This window comes from Cotesia glomerata, linkage group LG6, assembly GCF_020080835.1.
Source record: "Cotesia glomerata isolate CgM1 linkage group LG6, MPM_Cglom_v2.3, whole genome shotgun sequence".
Classification (NCBI taxonomy): Eukaryota; Metazoa; Arthropoda; class Insecta; order Hymenoptera; family Braconidae; genus Cotesia; species Cotesia glomerata.
In genome coordinates, this window is record NC_058163.1 from 21529800 (window position 1) to 21541481 (window position 11682).

General features: G+C 29.5%; 1 protein-coding gene across 1 annotated transcript in view; it reads right to left on the reverse strand.

The window, feature by feature from the left end:
- LOC123267828 overlaps positions 1-8378 on the reverse strand; it is a 278164-nt gene extending 269786 nt beyond the window's left edge. The window contains exon 1 of the mRNA XM_044732689.1: positions 7565-8378. The gene's annotated coding sequence lies outside the window, so the exon portion shown is untranslated. The remainder of the gene's footprint in view (positions 1-7564) is intronic.
- Positions 8379-11682: the final 3304 nt, after the last annotated feature.

The window sequence follows — 11682 nt, forward strand, 5'->3', positions numbered from 1 at the left end:
ATGTTTCCAGGGAATTACGGAAATTCCTATCAACGGTTTCATAACCTCTCGCTCAACCAGGCTTTGCCATTCGTATAAGCACATATGGACACACATACAAGAGCCCTCGACGAGCCCCAGAGATCCACAGATACAAACTACTTCTACTTGTATTAGCGTAGATCAGATATGAGGGGAAGTTAAATTCACCCTCGGGGGTTTGCAGGTGTAGCTGACGTTTCAAGAGAGAAGGAGCCGAAAGCGCCCCAGGTTGTTTCTCGAATTCTACCCGCGAATTCTGCCTCGCGGTGTGCTAGACTTAAATATCTACCAGACTACTAGCGCAGGCTGGATTGGAATTCTCTGATCTGCTTATATCAGTTAAGACTCCTCGGACTAGACCAGACCAGACCAGACTAGGTATGTGTATAGAGAGGCTGCAGGTGTATGTCTAACTAGTACTCGGCTGTAAGGTTAAATTAGAGTATTTAAACCGTGAGTTTAGTTGAGTAGACTAGAGTAAACGATCGAGAGTCGGAGTAATGGATAGATAGATAGCGACAGATGGAGATAGAGAATCTGACTGGGTATGCCAAAGGTTTCCACCACTTGCTACCCTTTACCCACTAATACTCCCACTATTGCATAACTATTGCGATTACTACATACTAGATGGTAGATACTAGTGCTGGTACCACTACCAGCACTACAGATAGGAGTTTGACTAACTAAATCGACTTTGCGCACCCTAAGCCCGTGATACTGCGGCACATATGTGAGTACTCGCTCTAATGTGTTGTTTCTGACAAATGTGTGCGGATATATAACTGAGTGTGTGTGGATATATGTGGATGTAATGTATGTAGATGTGCGAGGCGTCCCGTCGGCTTTCGAGAGTGTCTCTCTACGCCCTTGATCTATCGAATGCCGTTTAATTCAACTGGCAACGTCAATTTCTACTCGCGTCAATGCCGAGTGCCCGTCGAACCGCGGGATATGAACTGGAATATCATGAGAGCAATTGCTTTGCTTCGACAAGAGTCAAAGGGCTTTAAAGTGATTTAACATTTATACTCTTTTTACTTTTTTTTTAGTTTGATGCAGAAAAAAGTATTTAAAGTCCTTTATTTACTGATCGGGGTTTATTTTTGCACTTAATTGCGAACCTTTTTTTTTGTTTGTGTTTGATAGTTTTGTGATGAAATTTTGATTGATTTTTTTATTGGAATATGAGAAAGGGTTGGGTAAAAATGGAAGAAAAATTCTTAGGTCAAGAAAATTATTACACTGATAGAAGGATTCATTTGTATTAAAAAATATTTGTTAAAATGGTTAACAAATAATTTATGAGACTACTTTTTAGTATTAAACAAATATTTCTTAGTATTTAAAATGATTTATTTATATTTAATAAATATTCATTTAAAGTAAAAGACCGAGTTATTGACACTTGCAATTTTATTCTGATTAAAAAAATAAATTATTCTCAAAAAACAAACTATCTTAAAATTTATAACTCAAAAATTATATTTATTAATTTATTAGAGTCAATTTGTTTTATTTAATTAAAATAAAACTGCAAGTGTCAATAACTGGATCTTTTACCTTATTAGGTATTAATAAATCTTTTTAAATACTAAGAAATATTTGTTAAACACTAAAAAGTGGTTTTTAATAAATGATTTGTTAAATATTAACAAATATTTTTAACTATAAACAAATCCTTCTATCAGTGTATGAAAAATTTGATCTTTTTGAATCAAACAGAAATTTTATTTAATTTAGAAATTTCTTTTGGTTTAAGTAAACTATACTTGATTTAATAATTTTTCTTTTAAATTAGGTAATTAATTTTTTTTTTTTTTTTTCAGTGAAAAGCTAATTTTAAATATATAGAATGTAACAAAATTTTTGCATAAATATTTTTCTAAATACTTAAATGTCTACAAAATAAAATTACAACTAAAATAGTAAGAAAAAATTAAATATTTAAAGTAAGTTTTTAATTTAATCTTTAAATAAAATTAACTAATCTCTCATTCGTAATTGAAAAATATTTAAACAGTGTTTTTAATTCAAATATTTGTACAGCGATAAAAAAAATGTTAACCTTAATATAATAATTTTTCAATCTATAAAAATTTTTCATGAGCTTGCCTAATTTTAAAAAAAATCATTATATTTTTTTAAAAGTCTGGAGTCTATTTCCAAAAATTAACCATGAAGTAGAAAAATCAGACAACAAAAAATCAATTTATCGGGCAGCAAGCATTATTTAATAATTATTTCCCTCTGGACATAAATATTGTATTATCCCAGAGCAAGCATAACCGAATACAATTTCCTACTCACAAAGGCGTTGAAGTATTTGAGAAATCCGAAAACGTGTTAATTCCATCAAAATATCTTGAAGTTTCTCTGAATATGGAGACCAGATGGTCCGAGTAAAAAAAGGAAATAAAAACCCATGCATCCTCTTATGTTACACGTACATCTCGGCAATAATTCAATGACCTGGACCCTTAATTCTCCTACTATGTATACTATATATATATAGATACGACGTTTATACCTAGCTCTGCAAACGTAGACATGAACCCGGAGTTACCTACACACTAACACGGGACTAAACTAGCCTGCCCCGAGGTATGCCGGATTGTTATATAGACTGGACCTGAAATTCAAACTTAAACTCGAGACCGTACGGTTTAGATTTGGGTCGAGAAATTTCGGAGCGTGTAATGTCGAGTGTAAGTATAAGTCTTAACTAGTGAAGTGTAGTCTGCCTAGAGGAGGCCACTATTATAGTCATTATACGTATTTCTATTTCAGAGGATAGAGGAACTTTAAAAAGGGCACATAATAATAACAATAATAATAATGATAATAATAACATCCGTACTTAAAAACCTCAGGTTTAAACCCGGCTATTCTTTGGAACCAATTACTCCGAAATGAAATTTCGACGGGTCTTTTCAGCGGGATGTCTTTGCTTGACAAGGCCTCGAATAAAAATTTACGCTAAATAAAATAAATCTCTGGTGTATTTATATTATTTAATATTTTTTCTATAATAAACAGTAAACAATTGAAGGAAGTATAATTTTCATCTCCGATTGCAAATAATATATTATATTTTATACATCCCACTTAATACTTAAAATATTTATCTCGACAGTCTGTGTTTACAAGATAAGCCGTTGATATACCTACAGATTATTATGCACGTTACATACAGACGTATATGTGTATGTTATATACGCGGGGAAGTGTGTGGATATGTATAAACCAGGGATCCTACGACCTACAACCTACAATAGGCCATGATATTTATTCAAGTACTGTACTCTTCTCGTTAGATTTAACTATAAGTAATCGTATTAAATTTATACCGAATGAATATTCGATTTAATATAAATATACACTCGTGATTTAAATCTTTGCGTTCCCCATCCCCGAATGTTATAAATGTTATAAATGGATTGTGTAATCTAATAAACTAATACGATATTTGTTTTAAATTTTTTTAATGGGATTAATTTGAGAAAATTTTTTAATTTCTTTTTAAGATTTAATTTTAACAAAAATTTTATGTGAAATTAAACAATTTAGGAAAAATTTTTTTATTATTAAAAAAATGTATTTTAATTAAAAAATTGATATTTTTTTATTTATTTTTCTTATTAATTATTTTATTTTTAACAGACTGAAAAATATGCAATTTTTTAAAAAAATTTAAATATTATTTTATTCCTAATTGATTATTTTTATTTTAGACCGTAAATTTGATTATTATTTAAGTATAAAAAAATTAATTAAATAAAAATTTTTAATTAACGTGATATTCAATTTTCAAGTTCTAAATTAATTTAAAAATATATGCTAATTTTTATAATAAAAATTAACTAGCTACAAGTTTTTCTGACTTATAGAAAAAATTAAACATCAAATAATCAATAAAAATATCAAAAATGTTCAAAAATTACTTGTAAATTATAAAATTTTTTAAAATAATCATAAACTGCAAAAAGAAGTTTAAAATAGAATAATTGAAAGTAAAATTAAAATTGGCCCGATAGCTGCGGGCTTTAAAAAATTTCTTACCGGATACATTAGCCCTCCCTTTTCTGCGTACATCGTACAATACAATAAAGTACCGTGTAATTAGATGTAAATTTATTTAAATAATTAGTTTAGGACAATAAAAAATTGAGTATGGATATGCGATAGATAATAAATAATAACTAATAACAGCATGTTGTATATATCAATAAAAATGAAATGATGATGATCACAACAAAAATAATAATAATGATATGTAATGTATTATACTGACATAGCCACACACAAATTAACGAGATAATCTAGAACAAGACATTGACCTTTTTGTAGATACTTATCTTATATGCGTCTCCTCAGTCCTCAGCCGTACCGGGCCGATCGCATCAGAGAACAAAGCAAGTCACGCTTATACAAACTCGATCCAAACTCGTACTTTGTACATTTAACATACACGGTAGGCCATTTTACTTTTTAGATTGTGTTCTATGCCAGCATTAACAGCAATAATGATAATAGCGATAGCAATAGCAATAGCAATAATGGTAATGCCAGAAGTGATAAAATAAAGATTGCCGAGTTGAAAGTACAGGAGAGAAATTTTTCACACTGATGTGCAAATTTTGATCTTTTTTAGTAGATAGATTTTTTTTTTCAATTTCTTAATATAAAATTTTTTTATTGAAATATTTTTTAAAAATTTTAACTTTTAATTCTTTTGAATTTTTACGTGTAGAATTTTTTTCTTAATTGCATTTTTAATTTTTTTATTTATATTTGTAAAATTTTTTTTAAAAATTTGGACTTGATTTTTTGAAATTTTTAGATGTAGAATTTTTTTATAATAATTTGTAAAAAAAAATCTATTAGTTTGACTATCAGATAGAATATAAGTTTTTGCTTCAGTGGCTAAAAGTCGTTTTGTCTTTCGGCAAGTGCATGAAATAAAAATAATGGCATAAGTGAATAAAAACGAAGGTAAGTAAATGAAAGGAGTCGAGAAATAGGTAAAAAGATGAGAGACACGAATTGCTTAGCACCCGCACATTTTAAGCTGATAAGAAACTGCACCGAGGACACGAACGTGCCATTCTCGCAGTGCATACCTATTCCTTGTTAGCTCGCATTAATATTACCGCGGTGATGATAAAATTCACTATTTTATGTTTAAACTTTTTGATTGTGACGTTTTTATATACTTGCCTTTCGGTGCATTATTTAAATTAACTTGTTTTATCAACGAATGTTTGCTTTTTATATTATTTCAAATATTATACACGCGAAATTATATTCGACCTCCTGGAATATTTCCACCGGTTTTTGTGCTTCGGAGTAATTACTGAAGCTTGTCACACTCTGTTAGGCGGAAGCAAAAAATTCGCAAATATTAGGTTTCTTTTTTTCTTCAGTCTAGAAAATTGCTTCTAATATTTGACTCCAATTAGATAACTTTAAAGTTTGTAGAACGAATTTGAGTGCGAATAAAAATTTAATAATAAAAAAGCATACTCCAATTTTTCTAAAAGTTCTACGTGCATTTTGATAATTGTTTTTTTAAATTTATTTGACAGCTTTCTTTGTGTAATTTTTAAAAATAAAATAAAAATAATACAATATGACTTTTTTAACATTTTCACATGTGTATTATTATTTATTTTTTGAGTAAAAATTTTTGACATTAAAATATATTTGATAATTTTTTATTTTAAGGCAATTTTTAAAGAATCTTTTTTTTAATAAATTAATTTTTTAAATAAAACCAAAAAAATTGTCTGATTATTTTTTAAAGAGAAATTTTTAAACGTAATATTTTTTTATATTCATAATTTTTTAATAATTTAATATTAATTTTTTTATATTAATAATTTTAAAGCAAAAATAATAAATAAATTTTATGATGATTTTAAAAATATTATAATTAAATAATTTAGTGAAAAAAATAAATTATACTCCGAAAAATTCCCCTAAAAAACTAATGACAGTAAAACAAACAATATCTCGTCTTACTTACCACCCATATAATAAGCGCCTGTAAAAATTTTCCAGCAGCTGAGAACTTTTACCCGAAAGACCATACCAAATACCAGTCGCGATAGCAATCAGCTCGACTAAGCCCCGCTTACATCCCGTGAGATCATTAACCCGACAAGAGATTCTAATCACGCAACATTGCACATCGTTTTAGCATAAACCCGAATCCCTGGCGCGCAACAACGCCCCCGTCAACATTTCCCTCTCATTTCCTGCTTCCACTGGCCAGCAATTCGCCCGAAACTTCAGTGCTATCCGCCACATTTTTAAAAACAATTTTTCCGACATCATATCCTCCTGCACAATTAAACATCACATGACATCCTACTAAATATAATACAATATAAAATAATATCAATCCTTCTCAATCGGCCACCCTCGTCGGAATTCTACCTACAGAAGTAAAAATAATAAAAACCAATTCACGATCGATCAAACCTCCCCTTCGCTCGCCGAAAAACCTCTGCCCGAAGCAAGAAAAATAAAATAGTATAAAAAAAACAGCACATATAATTCTCACATTAATTTTCAAAAAAAAAAACATGCATTAAAATTATCATAATGAAATCAACAGACATTTGATAGCTTTAAAATTTTTAAAAGAAAAATTCCAGAAATTTAAATTTAAAAAAATTAAATTAAATTTTTAATAAAAAAATAAGACTATTTTAGAAATTTTTATGAAAATTAATTTAGAATATATTTAATAATTTTAAAAATTCTATGACAAATAAATTATGGCAAAAAAAAATTATAAAAAAATTGAAAATTTTTAAAAATAAAAAATGCAATTTTTTAAATGTGATTTTTTAGGACAAATTTTTTTGTTAAATAAAATTAAAAAATTTTTAAGTGACTGCTAACTTTAATGTTAAATATTTTTTTATAATTTTATAACAATAAAATTATTGTAAAAAATTTAATAAAAAAAATTCCACGTGAAAATTAAAATAAAATTGACAGCTGTCAGCTAACTTAAGTATCATTAAAAATATGAAAATTAATTTAGCAAATATTTAATAACTTTAAGAATTTTTTTAACAAATAAATTATGGCAAAAAAAAATTGACATGTAGAAATTTTTAAAAATTAAAAATGCAATTTTTTTAAAATAATTTTTCAAACCAAATTTGTTTGTTAAAAAAAAAATAAAAAAATGGTCAAGACTGCTAATTTTAATATGAAAATTAAGTTAGTCGACATCTAAAAATTTTTAGAATTTTTTTTTATTGAAAAAATTATTACAAAAAAATAAAAAAAAAAATTTCATTTGTAAAAAACTTAAAAAACTATGAGCGCAATTTTAAAAAAATATTTTTCTGTTATAATTTAATATTTAAAAAAAAAATCAAAAAATTAAAAACGTCGGCTAACTTTAGTATTGTAACTTTAATGTAATTTAAAAATACTTTTTTTAATACCGATAAATTAAAAAAAAAAAACTCCAAAAAACTATCAGCTGTCTGTTTATATTTCAGTACAATGATTAATTTACCTTCAAGTAGTATCCAAAGGTTCGCGTCAAACCAATAAAATTCTTCAGAATGTTGTCACGAATCACATAATGCACATTATCACACTTCACTGATAATCACTTCGTTCACGTAATAATAATAATTACTATTAAAATCAAATAATAATAACCTATGTCAATCGCACCGCCTGCAACAAAAACCCAAGACAGTAAAAATAAACTGTCAAAACAAAGTATCAATCACTCACTTTTAAAAAACTCAACTTTTTAAAATTCCCGCCAAATTAAAAAATTTGAATTGTCTAGTTCTCAAAACTTCCACTAGGTCACTGTTGGCAAATAATTTTTTGAGTCAGCGAATAAGTAAAGGGTAAAAATTACAGCGAGCGAAAAGTAAATAAATAAGCTAAGCTCGCCGGGTGTTCTCGTAAATATATATTTAAGTGGGAGAAATACGTACGGTTTGATATATTTATATTGTTTGGTAAGTATGAAGACGTCAAGTACTACATACTTGAATATAAAAAAAATTTAAGTGAGTTTTATATTATAAACAGTGTTGGTTGTTTTAGCTTGAGGTCCTGAGACAGCTCCTGGATGCGGCTGGCTGTCGTCGATAACAATGGCGGCGGCAGGATACGGGAAAACGTTAAGTGTTGGACCGGTACAAGGATTGAGACTGATAATAATAAAACGCGATGAAACCTGCGAGAACGAGGACACATTCGATTCTGAGGCAGTGTTTGATACTGAACTGGCACTGGCTGCTAACCAGAACGACCGACTACCGAGGAGCGAAGCTAACAGGGCGAGGGGTGCCGGTACTGTGCTCTGACCGCCGCTATGCTGCCTGCTGCCTACCGTTACCGCCAGAGTGGGGGAAGGAGTGGGGCTGAGCATGCGCGGGAAGGTTTGAATTTTTTAATTTTCATATTTTTTTTTTTTTTATTTTTGCCAATTTTGACAATTTTGGGACTGATTTTTTTTCAAGAAAAATTTTTTTGGAAAATTTAAAGGTGCTTAGGGGAAATTTTTGGGGAAGCGGAGAAACGCCAGGAGAAGGGCGTCGCTCGATGCCGGTGACTCTGGTGATATGACTGAGGAAACTCGGGCGTTTTCGGCGCACCTCGCCGCGGGTGTACGTATACATATGTGGACGAGGATGTTGGTGACTACCACGAGCAAGCCATGTCTGGAGGATCACTGGAGTGGGAACCAGGTACACATTATATTATGAATGGAGAGGGAACGACAAGCGACACGTGTGTTGAGAGTGTGTGAACAAGTTCAACTGCTGCCCTCTAGCGGGGGGTATGGAAAGTAAAGTGATTTACTTTTTTAAACAGAGATGGTATGTACTTTTTTTTTTTTTTTTAATTTGTTTTGTAAAAAATTTGGGAAATTTTTTTTTTAAAAAAGAATTTTTAAAAATTTTAATGCAATTTTTTGGAATATTTTTTTATTGATTTATTAAGGGGGAACACTGTGACGGTAAAAAAATAAAAGGTGATTTTTGGGAATTTTTGTGACTGGGAAAATAAAGGAATTGGAGGATCGGAGTTTTTTTATTTTATTGAGGGTACATTGAAAATTATTACCCTAAATTTTTATTAAAAAACTAGCTGACCCAGTGAACTTCGTATCACCTACAATATATTTTAATTACACCTTTTGATCACACTGAAAAAAAAGATAACTTGAATCAAGACGAAAAATTCTTGAATCAAGTAAAATTTCCTTAAATCAAGAAAAATTTCCTTAAATTGAGAATTTACTACTCAAATCAAGAATATCAAGTTCTTTAAAATTATATACTAGGGTGCGTCAAAATTTAATCTTCGAAAGCAACCTTTTAAAATTGGAATTTTGAGTTTCGCTTTTAACTGGAGCTGTATTTGGGCATTTCCTAATATATTTAGGTGTGTCACGATTTATTTGATATTCACAGAATTTTTTAACAGGAGCTTCGTTTGGCCAAATTTTGAAATTTTTAAATTCCAGAAAAAATGCTTAAACAAAACTCCTGTTAAAAAATTATGTAAATATCAAATGAATCTTGACACATCAAAATATGTCAGGAAATGCCCAAACCTAACTCCTGCTAAAGGCGGAACTCAAAAATCCAATTTTAAAAGGTTGCTTTTAGAGATTAAATTTTGACGCACCCTATTATATACTTGATTCATGAACATTTCTTTTTCTGTGCAGCGATTATCAATTCTTAAACTCTAATCTACTTCGATAAAGAATAAATACTGGCTGTATGAAGTGCAGTTAGAATTTTGTCAAGTTATTAAATGAAACTTGCTTCTCATTATCGCCTGAAAATCTAGATCCCAAAAAATCAACACTGAATTTATGAAATTTTTTTTTTGTCCATATATACAGAAGATAAATGATTAACAATTTTAGATCTGTTGATTTCCTTAGCTGAACTTACGGATTTTCCAAAAATTTTATTCTTTCGAAAACATCCCTGAACTATAGCGAACAAAAAAAAAAGAAAATTATTGAAATCAGTCCAGTCGTTTTTTAGTTTTAGCGAGACTAATGCACAGCTATTCATTTTTATATATTATATATAGATATTTAATTACTACAAAATTATTAACAATCTCGTAGAGCACTAGAAAAACTTTCCTTTCCATAGTCGCATCTATAACTCAAAAACGGATCATCTGGAAATAAAAATCCTAATTATTTATTAATCAGTAAGGATATAGTTATCGTTGTAGGTACGAAATTTTGAAAATTTTAATTTTCAAAAAAATGACGACTGATTGAAAATTTTCTCATTATTTTTATTGTTTTATTTTTGTTTTACCCTAGCCAAAAAAATCTTTAGAATCAAAATTCTTTAAATTCCGTACGTTCAACGATAACTACATCCTTACTGATTAAAAAGCAATTTGGGTTTTTATTTTCAGACGATCCGTTTTTGAGTTATTGATGCAACCATGGAGGGAGAAATTTTTTCTAGTGCTCTACGAGATTGTTAATAACCTTACAATAATTAAGTATTTTTTAATAAAAATTTAGGGTAATAATCTTTAATGTACCCTTAATAAAATAAAAAAAATCCGATCCCCAAATTCTTTTATTTTCCCTGTCAAAAAAATTCCCGAAAATCACTTTCTTTTTTCGACCGTCACAGTGGTGTTCCCCCTTAAAAAAATTTCAGAAATAAAATGATTTCTAAAAATATAATTATTTAAATTTTTAAATGTAAAAGTCAAAGAATTGACATTTAAAAATTTTTATATGAAATAATAAATTTTTAATAATCATTTTTGGTGTTTAAAAATTTTTTTTATAAAATTAAAAGTTTTAAAATTAATTAAAAACTTTTTTTATGTATCAACGTAAAATACAATAATAATCATAAATATTTAGCAAAATAAATTTTTCTTTTTAAATTGACCATCAATATAAAAAATTTCTAACAAAAATAAAAAATTTTGAGAATCGAGGTTTGAAAATGAAATTGAGAAGATCTCCAGGTCAGCCTACAAGCTATAAGACACTGTCATGTCTTGAGGTGCCGCCTCGACGGAAGAATCCGAGGGAGGCAAGAGGGTGTAAAATGGTCGAGTGTCACGCCCGACGGAGACGCATCGGGCGAGACGTCGTCGCCTTTAATGAGGCGCAGCCTGACTACTCGTTGCTTCTATTTACATTGCGAGTGTTCAGTACCCCTGCGCCCTTCTCTCTTTTTCCTCCCCGCCATTTCTTGCTTTATTTTCATTTTTATTATTATTATGATAATTATTATTATTATTATTATTAAGCTGACGTCGATTATCGTGATGGATTTAAGATTCAACGTGATTGTGCGACCATTCGTACAGACCGCGGCTTAATGACCGTCCGCATGCTCCTGGTCTCTACTCTACTCTTCTTTTCTCTCCGCACGTCAAGGGTTAATCCCTATATTTTCTCTCTCTTTCTCTGCCGGCATGTATAAGTATAAGCTCGAAATATTTTTTATTTTTTCATTCATTTTTTCGCTTGGCCAAGCATTTCTTGGTGGTTTCGCTCGATTGGTTTTTTCCACTCGTTGCACCTTTGCAAATCACCTTCATTCGGATCACACGTGAGAAACCGTTTTCACAACCTCTACTCTGCCTTATCCTTTTATT